We start from the raw sequence: 11,572 nt of genomic DNA, 5'->3' as shown, positions 1-11,572 counted from the left end.
TCCTGCCGCAAGAGCGTAGGATCGGGGTCTGTACTGTCCATATAACGGTGCTACCAGAGAACGGGGGGGGGACAAAACTGTGGGAAGGAAGCATGTGGGCGCTAGCAGGGTCGAAGCAGGGGGATACTGGTGACGGGTGTCGGGGGGGGGGGCACGGAGCCATTCAGTCTGCGCTCCAAAGGGGGGGGGGGAGAGGGATGGACAGGGGGTGAATACACCCCGCGCAGGTGAGTAACGAGATGGGTGGTATGACATATGAGAATTTGATCAGGATGCAGGGGGTACCGGGAGTCGGCCCTGGGATGGCTTACACCAGGTAGAGGCTACTGGCCCTCTCGGGCGGGGGGGGGGGCAGGAGTAGGTGGGTCTCCTGCATGTGTGGACTGCCGGAAGCTGTGGAGGAGCATGGCCCATTCCATGGATATGGGAATTTTACACGCGCCCCTGGCTTCTTCCTCTCTAAGAGCATCCTCCTCCGCCGCCGCCGCCCACTTACCAACCGCCCCCGTCCATGTTGCTATAGGGGGACCCTCCGGGGATCGCCAGCGCATGGCTATGCATCTGTTTGCCAACAGGAGCGCTAAGGACACGAAGAGTCTATGCACCGGGTCTTGCTTAGAGACATGAAAGATGCCTAGTGCGCTGGACTCCCAGGCGGCTAGTGTAGTGAGACCTGTGAGTTCCGACAGTGTGTCGTGTACCGCCTGCCAAAAGGGATGAAGGTTGGGACAACTCCAAAACATGTGACGAAAATCTGCAGCAGGGGAGCAGCATCTGGGGCACAGGAATGGTGTGGAGGGATAGAACTTCTGCAATCGCGCTGGGGTGAGGTATGCCCTGTGTAGGATATAGTATTGGATGTTTTTGAAGCGGGCGTTCCTAGAGACGCGTTTTGGGGCCTCAAGTGCTTTAGTCCATTCTGAGTCGTGTAGAGCGCGACCTATGTCCTCCTCCCATGTAGCACGCAAGGTCGTCAGGGGAGCGTGTGAGAGTTCCCGGATGGATTTATATAGCCAGGTGACTAAGTGGCGTCCCACCCCCATACGCAGGATAGTATGTATTACTGGATGCGTGTCTGGCTCGCCAGTTCGGAGATTAAAATGGGGCCGGTATCCATCGAGCAGCTGTCTATATCTGAGGAATTGGCCCGGGGGGAGCCCTATTCAGCGACCAGGCGGTCGAGTGATTTCAACTGGCCTTCCTCGAAGAGCGATTCCAGATCCGTGATGCCACAGTGTGACCATTCGGTGAACAGTGGAGCCGTGAAGTAGGAGTCCTGCCTGGGGCTGCCTATCAATGGTAGCAGCGGGGAGTACGGGGGTCTACTGGGGGACAACCGGTGGATCCGCATCATGCACCGGCGCGCTATCGCCACTTGAAGGGGGTATGTGCGCCGTGGCTTGGTGCCCGGGAGGAGAAGACGGGTGAGTTCCGGGGTTGCGGTTCTGCCGGTCGAGGTAACAGTCTCCTGAGGGTAACGGTCCGCCGTCCAGTAGGACAGCCATTGGAGCTGTGCCGCGAGGAAATATGACTCGAAGGACGGAGCTCCGAGCCCCCCCTGCATCGTGGGGAGTTAGAGGGTTTTCAGGGCGACCCTGTGTCGGCCCGCGCCCCAGATAAGGGTCCCTAGGAGGGAGTCGACGTCGCGGAAGAAGGACCTGGGTGGTATCACCGGTAAATTTGCGAAGTGGTAAAGGAGTCTGGGAAGCATCACCATTTTAGCCAGGGCTATCCGTCCTATTGGGGCCAGCGGGAGTTTATTCCAGAAGGCGACAGTCGGGCGCAGACCAGCAAGTGCTTTGCAGTGATTACCCTCAAAAATGTCTGCTGGAGAATGGTACAAGCGGACACCGAGGTACCGGGGAGCCTCCGCGGACCATGAGAGTTTATGCGGTCCGAGCTCGACTTCCCGGGGGGGCAGGCTCGGGTGTAAGGGGTAGACTGTGGACTTGTCCCAGTTCACCTGTAGTCCCGAGGCGTCTGCAAATTCCGCCAGCGTCGTCTCTATGGGGGCCAGGTCCGTTTCAATGTCTCGGACGTATATGAGAAGATCGTCCGCGTACATGGATACGCAATGTGTGCCGTCCGCAAGTGGAATGCCCCAGTCCACACTTTCCAGGCGCAGCCGAACCGCCAGCAGCTCGACTGCCAGCGCGAATAAGAGAGGCGACAGGGGGCACCCTTGTCTTGTGCCTCGCCGAACTCCAAACGCCGGTGATATGCGTTTCCCGATACGAACTCGAGTGGTTAGATCGGTATACAGGAGGCGTGTGTACGCCATGAGCGCCGGGCCGATATTGAGGCGCCGCAGGACTGAGAATAGATAGGGCCAGGTGAGGGTGTCAAACGCCTTCTCCAGGTCCATAATGAGGCAGGCGGCGCGGGGAAATCTGTCACGTACCTGATCTTGAACATGGAAGACTCGGCGGAGGTTCTGGGAGGTGTTACTCCCCGGAACGAAGCCGCATTGGTCGGGGTGGACTAGTGGGCGTATGACCTGTGCATATCGATCAGCCAGAATTTTCCCTAGGATCTTACAGTCAGCCGACAGGAGCGTGATGGGTCGATATGACCCCATGTGGAGTGGATCTCTGTGGGGTTTGGGAAAGGTGACAATCACGGATTCCCGCAGTGACTGGGGTAACCTCCCTAGATGAAGAGACGCCTCGAACATCCGTGACAGACGGGGGTCCACTAGGGGAGAGAATGTCGAGTAGTATTCTAGTGGGAAGCCGTCCAGTCCCGGCGCTTTATTCCGAGACATGGCACGTATCGCCTGGGTGACGTCAGAGGGTACTATCCTGGCGTCGAGTGTGCGCTTGTCATCATCCGATATTGTGGGTAACGTCAGCGGGTCTAAAAAGTGATCCACAGAAAACGGGGAGTACTGGGCCGGGGCCCCGTACACTTGTGCATAGTGGCGCTGGAACGCCAGGAGGATCTCGGCCTGTGAGCGCACCAGCACACCTTCCGGGTTGATAATATCCGTGATTGGCTTGATTTCGGTGTCCTGCCTCGCCATCCATGCCAGTAGCGCCTCAGTTTTGTCTCTGTCCTTATGTACCCTAGAGGCGTAAGCCCTAAAATTGTATTTTCGAGGTCAGCGCAGGCAGTCTGATACTCCGTCTTAGCCTCGGCCGTAAGCACGACGTGCTCCTCCGAGTCGTCAGGCCGTTTAGTGAGTGCGGCCAGAGCCTGCTCTGAGGTTAGGAGCGTCCGTTCCAAGGTGCGGCGGACCCCTACTACCTGTTTGATGCATTCTCCCCATGCCACCACTTTAAACGCGTCCCACTCTACCAGTACCGACGATGCCGTGTTCGTGTTGTGTGTGAAGTAGTCTTGTTTGCTGGTTTTGTGTGCGTTTCTGAATACTGGATCTGATAGGCAGTCCCTAGGGACGCGCCAGGTGGGGACCGGTGGGTGCGGGGGGCGCCAGGTCAGACGAATGATGTGGGCGTCATGATCTGAGAGGATCCGACCTAGGTAATCTGTAGATGTTATCTTAGGGAGGATTGGTGCAGAGCAGAGGAAACGGTCTAGGCGGACCCGGAGGTTGTGTGGAATAGAGTGGAAGGAGTAAATGCGAGCCAGTGGGTGTAGGTGTCGCTATGCGTCAGTGAGCGCCCAATGCGTGGTCCATGCCCTGAAGAGCTCTGCCTGCCGGGGGGCCGGGGAGTGTGTGGGGGGAGGATGCGAGCGGTCTAGGGTGGGGTCCAGCGTGCAGTTAAAGTCACCTCCCAGCACCCACGGAACTGTAGTGAACTGGGCCAAAATGCCCGTGAGGTGATCCCAGAATTTATCCTGATCCGTGTTAGGGGCGTAAATGCTGCCAAGGAGTACTCCCTGTCCATCAAGTATTCCCTCTAGAAGCGCATACCTGCCCTCTCTATCTACCACCCACCGGAGCACCCGGAAGGGAGTACCTGGCCTGACCCAGATTAACGCGCCGCGCGCAAACGCTGAATATTGTGTGGCACAGAAGATCCCTCGCCATTTGACCTGCAAACGAGTGAGTTCGGTAGCGTTTTGTGGGTCTCCTGCAGAAATGCAATACTGGCTGACATACCCTTAATGTAGGAGTATACAGAGTATAGTTTGCTGGGCGTGTGTAGGCCCCGTACGTTTAGTGTAAGGACATTAATGTCTGAGCGTGGGACTGCCATTCCTAGGGTGTCGTGGTTGGGAGAGGGACCCCCCTACAGCTCCCGAGGGCCGCCAGTGCGTATGTGTCACGTGTGCTCCTGCGCGCCAAGCTTCCACAATCGTGGGGGAGGGACTAGGGGGATTAACAACAAGTAGAATCTTAGGTAGGCAACAGTCCCAATACTGAGGATATATCACCAGAGGTGTCATATCCAAACTAGTGTCCCACTAGGGAAGAAATACAACAGATATCTGCGGGGGTGGCAGCGTGTGTCGCTGCTGGGCCTGTGCGCGGGTCGGGCTCTAGCAGGAGAAATGTCTATCACTCGCTAGCGCATACAATCATCTGGCAAAGCAGTCTAGGTTCCTAGACGTCGCGCAATACAGTAGGCAACCATGAGAAGGATATAGCAGTTGACAGTTCAACCTTCACGAAGAGGTGTTAGGCTGGCTGGCCAGGGCAGCGTCCAGTGTGAGTGCCACAACGAGGGGGGAAGAGATTGGGCCAAATCCCGACATTGTCCCATCACTGTCTCGGTCTTTCTCAGGGGTGAACAGGTGCGGTTGACCTTCCAGGTCCGAAGCCGGGGGTGACGTGTGCAGTTCGGTCACCGCCCGTAAGGCGTCTCGTCGCTCCTGCATGATTTGCGTGAGGTCGGGTGAGCCCGTGGGGGAGGATGCCTGGCTTTTGGGGCGGCTTGATCGGGCACGGCTCGCGCCCCGTCTTCTGGATCGTCTGGAGTCGTTGTTGCGTGTCCTCTGGGGTCCGGGTTTAGGGATCAGCAGGCAGTGAAATTCAGTCCAATCCTGTGCTTCCGCCGCCGTATTGAAGAGGGCTTTCCCTTTGTGAAGCACTTTAAGGCGGGCCGGGAACAGCAAGGAGTATTGAAGATCGTTTGCGCGAAGGCGCCTCTTGACTTCCAGAAATGTGGATCGCTGCTGCTGGACCTCTCGGGCATAGTCCGGGAACACCATGACGTGCTGGTCTTCCACCTGCAGGGGACCCGCCGTCCGGGCCGCACGGAGCACCGCATCCCGGTCTCGGAAGTGCAGGAATTTAGCTGGCATGGGTCGTGGAGGGAGGCCGGGCTTGGGTGCCCGGGCCGGGACCCTGTGGGCCCTCTCGATGGAGAAGTATGGCGACCGTTCGCAGTCCGGGGTGAACGATCTAGTCCAGGACTCCATGTAGGTCAGAGGGTCCGTGTTTTCAATCCCCTCCGGCAGGCCCAGGACGCGGATGTTACATCGTCTCGAGCGTCCCTCTAAATCCACTGTGCGTTCCTCTAGGGCCGCCACGCGGCGCAGGACCTCCTGCATGTCTGCCTTCTGCGTCTTCACCGCGGGCTGTAACTCGGTCACGATCCGCTCTCCCTCCTTCACCCTGTCCGCCAACTTACGATGTTCGTCACGGATTAAGCTAATGTCCGTCGTCAGGGTGCCCAATCTCTCTTCCATCGAAAGGCGAGACATTTCGATTGCCGCCAACACCTGATCCAACTTCGCCGATAGCGTAGGGTCGGTATGCGATGCATTGGCTTGCGTCCACGTCCTTGTGTGTGGCATCTTCTCGATGGCCGTTTCAGGGACAGCCGTCACCTGAGAGGCCTTCGGTTTCCCCACGGGTGCTGTCAAGAGGGCCCCCGGATCTTCGTGTACCTCGGGAACGGCAGGCCGTCGTCTCACAGTGTATCCGGGTAGGTGGCAGCTCAGTGCTGGCCGGCCCCCCCCAGTCCCTCCCGGTCCCAGGGCGGGTTCCGTTTCACTCCGGGGAACCCCCACCAGTTCGGGGTGTCAGAGGCGGCTTGCGGCCGCCGGGGCCGGTAGTTCCGATGTCAGGGGGTCGCGCGGGCGCCTTCTCCCCCCCTGGCGCGTGGCACAGTATCAATGCCGATCGGCAGGGTCAGAGGCCGGGTGGTGTGGACCTGGGGGGTCTGGGGCAGCGGACGTCCACCGGTACCACCTAAGTTCGAGGGGGGCACTCCTACCCCCGGGGCGAGGTTCGCGCTGTTCCTGGTGTCCAGGCCTCCGTGGGCGCCATCTTAAGGTCAGGCACTCGGGTCCACCGAGCAACTCGTGGCTGCGAGAGCGTTCTGGTTCCCCTGGTCAGGTGGCGATGTGCACTGTGTCCTCCCACGGGGCCCGGAGGAGGTAGGGGGCCGCCGGGGTGCTGGCGCTGAGATCCTCGGGGGAGGGGGGGGGGAGAGATTAGCACTCTCCGCCCTCGATGGAAGGTTGCGGGCTTCTGGAGGGCTCAGCACCGCGCAGGCGGCGCGTTCGCCGGCTCTCCGCAATCCGGCTCCCGGTGGGATAATAGCGCCGGTGCAGCGGAGCCCCGGCGCGGCGGCCGCCATCTTGCGTACCGGGGTGCTGTAACGAAAGAAGGCGCTGTCCGGTGCGCACCCCCGTGGGCCGGTCCCACCGCTTCCCCAGGACCCTCCGCAGCCGTCAGCTGGCCGCGTCCTCCAGGGCCGTCGCTCAGGGAGCCGGCTCTCGGCGGCGGGTGCGCCCGCAGGACGGAGCTGTGCCCGCCATTTTCAGAAGCGGCGCTCGGCACCGGCGAAAGATATTTCAGCTCGCGCCGTCCGCCAGCAGCAGTCACAGGTCACCTGGAGGATGCCCCAGTGCGCGGGAGCATCACAGGTGCTTTTTCCAGTAAGTTGAGGCTCCCGGCGATCTCAGGTACTGGGCAGGATGCTAGCCCGATCGCGGAGCCTCAGCAGGACACAGCCGCCATCGTGGCTTGCTAAGCCACGCCCCAATATATTACTTGTGATGGCATGTAAATAAATAATCATCAGATCAAATAGTCAAAATTGGCAGTTTGGCCTATGTAGTAGCTGACGTTCGTAGTTATACGCTTGTACGCGCCTGGGCATAACGAGGCAGTCGTCACGTTGTCATTATGGTAAACAAAGCAACCTCTTTGTTAAATGCGCCCAACTGTGGACTCCATGGGTAACACTGATGTTTACAAAAAGGGATGAACTGGCATGGACTAAAATCGCCGCTGATTCGGCGGGGGCACGAGAGGTCATTAAAATCCAGTGCATTTCCATAAAAAACATATAGATGTATTTATAACAGAGATACCAGGGAGTCATACTTCTGCTGGTGAATGATATAACTATGTCTGTATTCATAGGGATACTGAGGCATAACCAAGGAGTGAAAAGAATAAATCCTTCTATTTTATATCTATATATATATATATATATATATATATATAGGAACAAGGCGGGTGCTTACCGCCGAAACGCGTCAAGCAGCCTAATGAGTGAATAAAACTTATTTGGGATCATCTATTTCACGGAGTCAGTGCCTTACTTGCATGTGGAAGTTTGGAGTGTTCCTGAGATAGATATATATATATATATATATATATATATATATATATATATATATATATATATATATATGTGTAATGGACGGGACACTGCAAGGAGCCACTATATATATTTTTTCTCATATAATTATGTGTAGAATCTCAACATAGAGACATTACAGTTATGTCAGTGAGTCATTTTGAGGCAGACGTCAAACATTCAAATCGAGACCCACGGGATAGAGTTGTTTAATCCCTTGATGTCACTGCGGAGCTTAAAGATCCATTTTTGCTCCTTGATAAATAGAAATCTGGTTTTGTCACTGATATGAGATGGAATGTATGGGTGTTCTAAGATCACCCACTTCAAGTCCTCTGCTCGATGATTCATAGTCAGGAAGTGATTGGAGAGACAAGTGGATTGCTTGTGACAGCAAATCGTGCTTTTATGTTCGCTGATGCGAACCTTCATTTTACGCGTGTATGTCCAATATACTGAAGGGAACACGGACAGGTAATCATGTAAATGACTCCTTCGGTGTTGCAGTTGGTATGTTTGCGGAGTAGCCATGGATTACCTGTACCTATGTCCACTTGGTCAGTTTTGTATGTCTGAGCACATGCGCTACAGGAGCCACATGGAAAATGGCCGCGTACTGGTTGAGTATTTCAAAGTGTATTCAATGTTTCTGTTATTCTTGCTCTGGGTCTAGTGTGGACCAGGCTATCTCTTATACTACGAGCCTTTTTAAAGGAGAACAGAGGCGGAAGAATGTTAGTTTGGGCTATGTTCAGAATGTCCCAATGTTTTCGCACTGTTCTTTGGATTTTATTGGAAAGGACATTAAAAGTGCTGACAAAGGTAAGTCTATCCAAAGGAGCCTTTACAGGTTTTCTTTCAAGCAGTGCCTCCCTGTTGTTATTGGAGGCACGTTTCCAGGCTTTTCGTACCAGGTGACTAGGATATTGCAGATCCTGCAGTTGTCTAGAGAGGATGCAAGTGTGTTTGTCAAAAAGGGGTTTGGAAGAACAATTTCTGCGAACTCTCAGAAATTGTCCTACGGGCAAATTCTCCCGCAAAGACCTGGGATGGTGACTAGTAAAGGCTAAGAGGGAGTTTCTAGACATTGTTTTTTTTTATAGAGTTCGCATTCCAATTTGCCGTCTTTGGGAAAGATAAGAATGTCCAGAAAAGGCAATTCTACCCGGCTGAATTTGATGGTGAATTTCAGATTTTGGTTTTGATGGTTCAACCAATTGTGGAATGCCTGAACCTCCGATGGGGTGCCTCGCCAAACCAGAAAAATGTCATCTATGTATCTCTTCCATAGCACCACCTGATGGAAATAGGGGTTGCTATGGTTGAGTACATGATGCTGTTCAAACAAGTGAACATAAAGGTTGGCAAGGCTGAGGGCAAAAATACTCCCCATGGATGTTCCAGAGGTTTGAAGGTAGATCTGATCTTCAAATTTGAAGTAATTTTCCATCATTGCCAATCTGGCACATTCCATGATGAAGTTCACTGGGGTGATACCTTGTAGATCACGTGCGATAAGAAGAGATCTGATGGCTTCCAGAATTTCTTCCTGCGGTATGCAGGTATACAGCGACTCGACATTGAAACTGACCAAAAGGTCAGTCTCAGTGTTGAATCCCACCTCTGGTAAAAGTCTTAGGACATCGGCCGTATCTTGCAGATACGTCGGCATTTCCTTTACAAGGGGCCTCAAGAAAAAGTCCACAAAGGTGGATAAAGGCTCCAACAGAGAGCCTATGCCCGAAATAATCGGGCGTCCTGTGGGGGGGGGGGGGGGGGGGGGGGGGGGTTTGCAGATTTATGAATCTTTGGCAAGCAGTAGAAACCAGGCATAACTGGTTTATCGGTAACCAAAAATTTCGCTTCGTGAGAAGTGATCCATCCTTCCGTACTCCCTTCTTCCACCAGAGTTTTGATCTCTTCGAGGAGGCGAGGGGTAGGATCACTGGGTAGATGTTGGTAAAAATTTGTGTACTCCAATTGTCTCTGGCATTCTTGGCGATAAGTGACCATGTCCTGAATAACAATGGCACCGCCCTTGTCCGCCGGCTTGATAATGACGGAATGATCACTAGATAGGTGAGCCAGGGCAATTTTTTCTTTGTTAGATAGGTTTTGGAAGGTTTGTTGATCCTTATCAAATAGAGCCATGACATCATGGGTCACTGCTTGCTCAAACGTCGTGACTTTAGATGGAACCTGATGTGTTAATGGGGTGAACGTAGATTTGGGGCACAATCCTGTATTGGTCATCCGGTCCTGAGTGTCAACGGACAAAGCATTATCCTTTGTTTCAAAGAAAAAGTGAAGGTGAACCGTCCTGAAAAATCTCTCCAATTCGCAACGTGTCTCGAAGGGGTCTCCCTTGTTTGTGGGTACAAAACCCAAACCTTTCCGCAAAACTGACTGTTCATCCGTTGTCAATTCACGAGAACTTAAGTTTACTATTAAGTTCCTGTCGTTGTTGGTGTCGCCTGCGCTGCTCTCAGACTCCTGGTGTTGGGAAAGGTTTGCTCTGTCTCCCATTGAACATGTTGTTGTCTTCTTTTTCCATAATTGCAGCCCCGACCTTGTCCTAAAAAAGAAGGGTCCTGGAAGAAATGAGGATTAGGGGGGAATGTCTGCATATGTTGTGCAAATGGTGGCTGAAAACCCCATGTTCCTGGTGGCCACCATTGGGGTTGGTTCGGATAAAACCCCCGTGTGCCTGTTTTTCTATTGAAGCTCCGCTGTTGTCCACCTCTCTTAAATTGTGGTATCCTTCTTGAAGAAATTTCTTCCAGAACTTTTAGAGCTTCAACCTACGACAAATCTCCTTAACATAGAAAAAGCTCACCGCTTGGGTCAGCTAAACCCCAATGCTACTAAACCACAGGGCATCATCATGTTATTTCTTGAATTTACTGACTTGATGCATGTTATGAAGGCTGTCAAGCTTAAACGCCGTCTCATCTGGTCTGGCCATAACATTTTCATTTCTCAGGAGATTTCAAATGCCACCAATGCACGACGCAAGGAATTCCTAGCTCTCCGTCCTCAAATGAGACAACTCCATATTCAATATGGAATCCTCCATCCCGGTCTTTGCAAGATTTCCCACAATGGCCGCTCCCGTTCCTTTAATGACCCGGGGAAACTTAGACTTTACTTGCAGACTGCTTCATCTACTGGAATTGACACTACTAATTGACTTTTCTTTTTCTAGGATCATTTCTCTATATCTAATTTATATGTCTGGTTCATGATCTCCTATTCTTTTGGTTTTTCCTTCACTCCATGAGGTTCGCTATAACTGCCTTTATTCCCATCACAGAGGTCCGTGTCTCTTTGGCGCCACTATGGCTCTTCAGCTCCGATTTCTCTTCTCTTTACAGACCTGGCGGCTATGCCTTGATATGTTCACTTGTTTTTTCTTCTTACTTCCTTTCTCTTATCTTTCTCTCCCTCTTTTTCCCTTCTATTATATCTAATCTAATATTTCAGCATTTGCTAATTATGGTCTTCCTCACATTTTTTATCTCTGTTATGTATTGTTAATTGTGCTTGTATTTTTCTAGATGTGTGTTGGTAAAGTGTGCTTTCGTGTACCATTTTTCTCATATACATTTTTTATGTGGTGTGTGTTTTTTTACTGTAGACATACTCCTGCTGTGTGTTACCTCCGTTCGTGTATTACCCTCCTCTCCCTCCATTATGTGTACGTCTGGTACATGGAACGTCTGTGGTCTTGGGAACCCAGCTAAAAGGCAAAAGGTACTGTCCCATTTATCTAAACTGCGTTCTCAGATATCTTTTCTCCAAGAAACGCATTGTACTGAAGCGGAATCTATTAAGTTAAAAAGGCAATGGGTGGGTCAGGTCGTTTATTCTCCTGCTTCTAGTAAGAAGGGGGGCGTAGCTATTATGTTTCATAAATCATTACTGGTACAAATTGTATCTACACAAAGTGATTATGGACGTTGGGTAATGGCAAAGATTGTGATGCAAAATAATACTAAATATTTATCGCCCTGTAAAACCGGACCCTGAATTTTGGCAACCCATTAAAATTCTACTTTCCTCTGTAG

The sequence above is a fragment of the Lissotriton vulgaris genome, chromosome 3_1 (assembly GCF_964263255.1).
Source record: "Lissotriton vulgaris chromosome 3_1, aLisVul1.2, whole genome shotgun sequence".
Lineage (NCBI taxonomy): Eukaryota > Metazoa > Chordata > Amphibia > Caudata > Salamandridae > Lissotriton > Lissotriton vulgaris.
The sequence above is the reverse complement of the archived record's forward strand: the minus strand, read 5'-3'. Positions refer to the sequence as shown.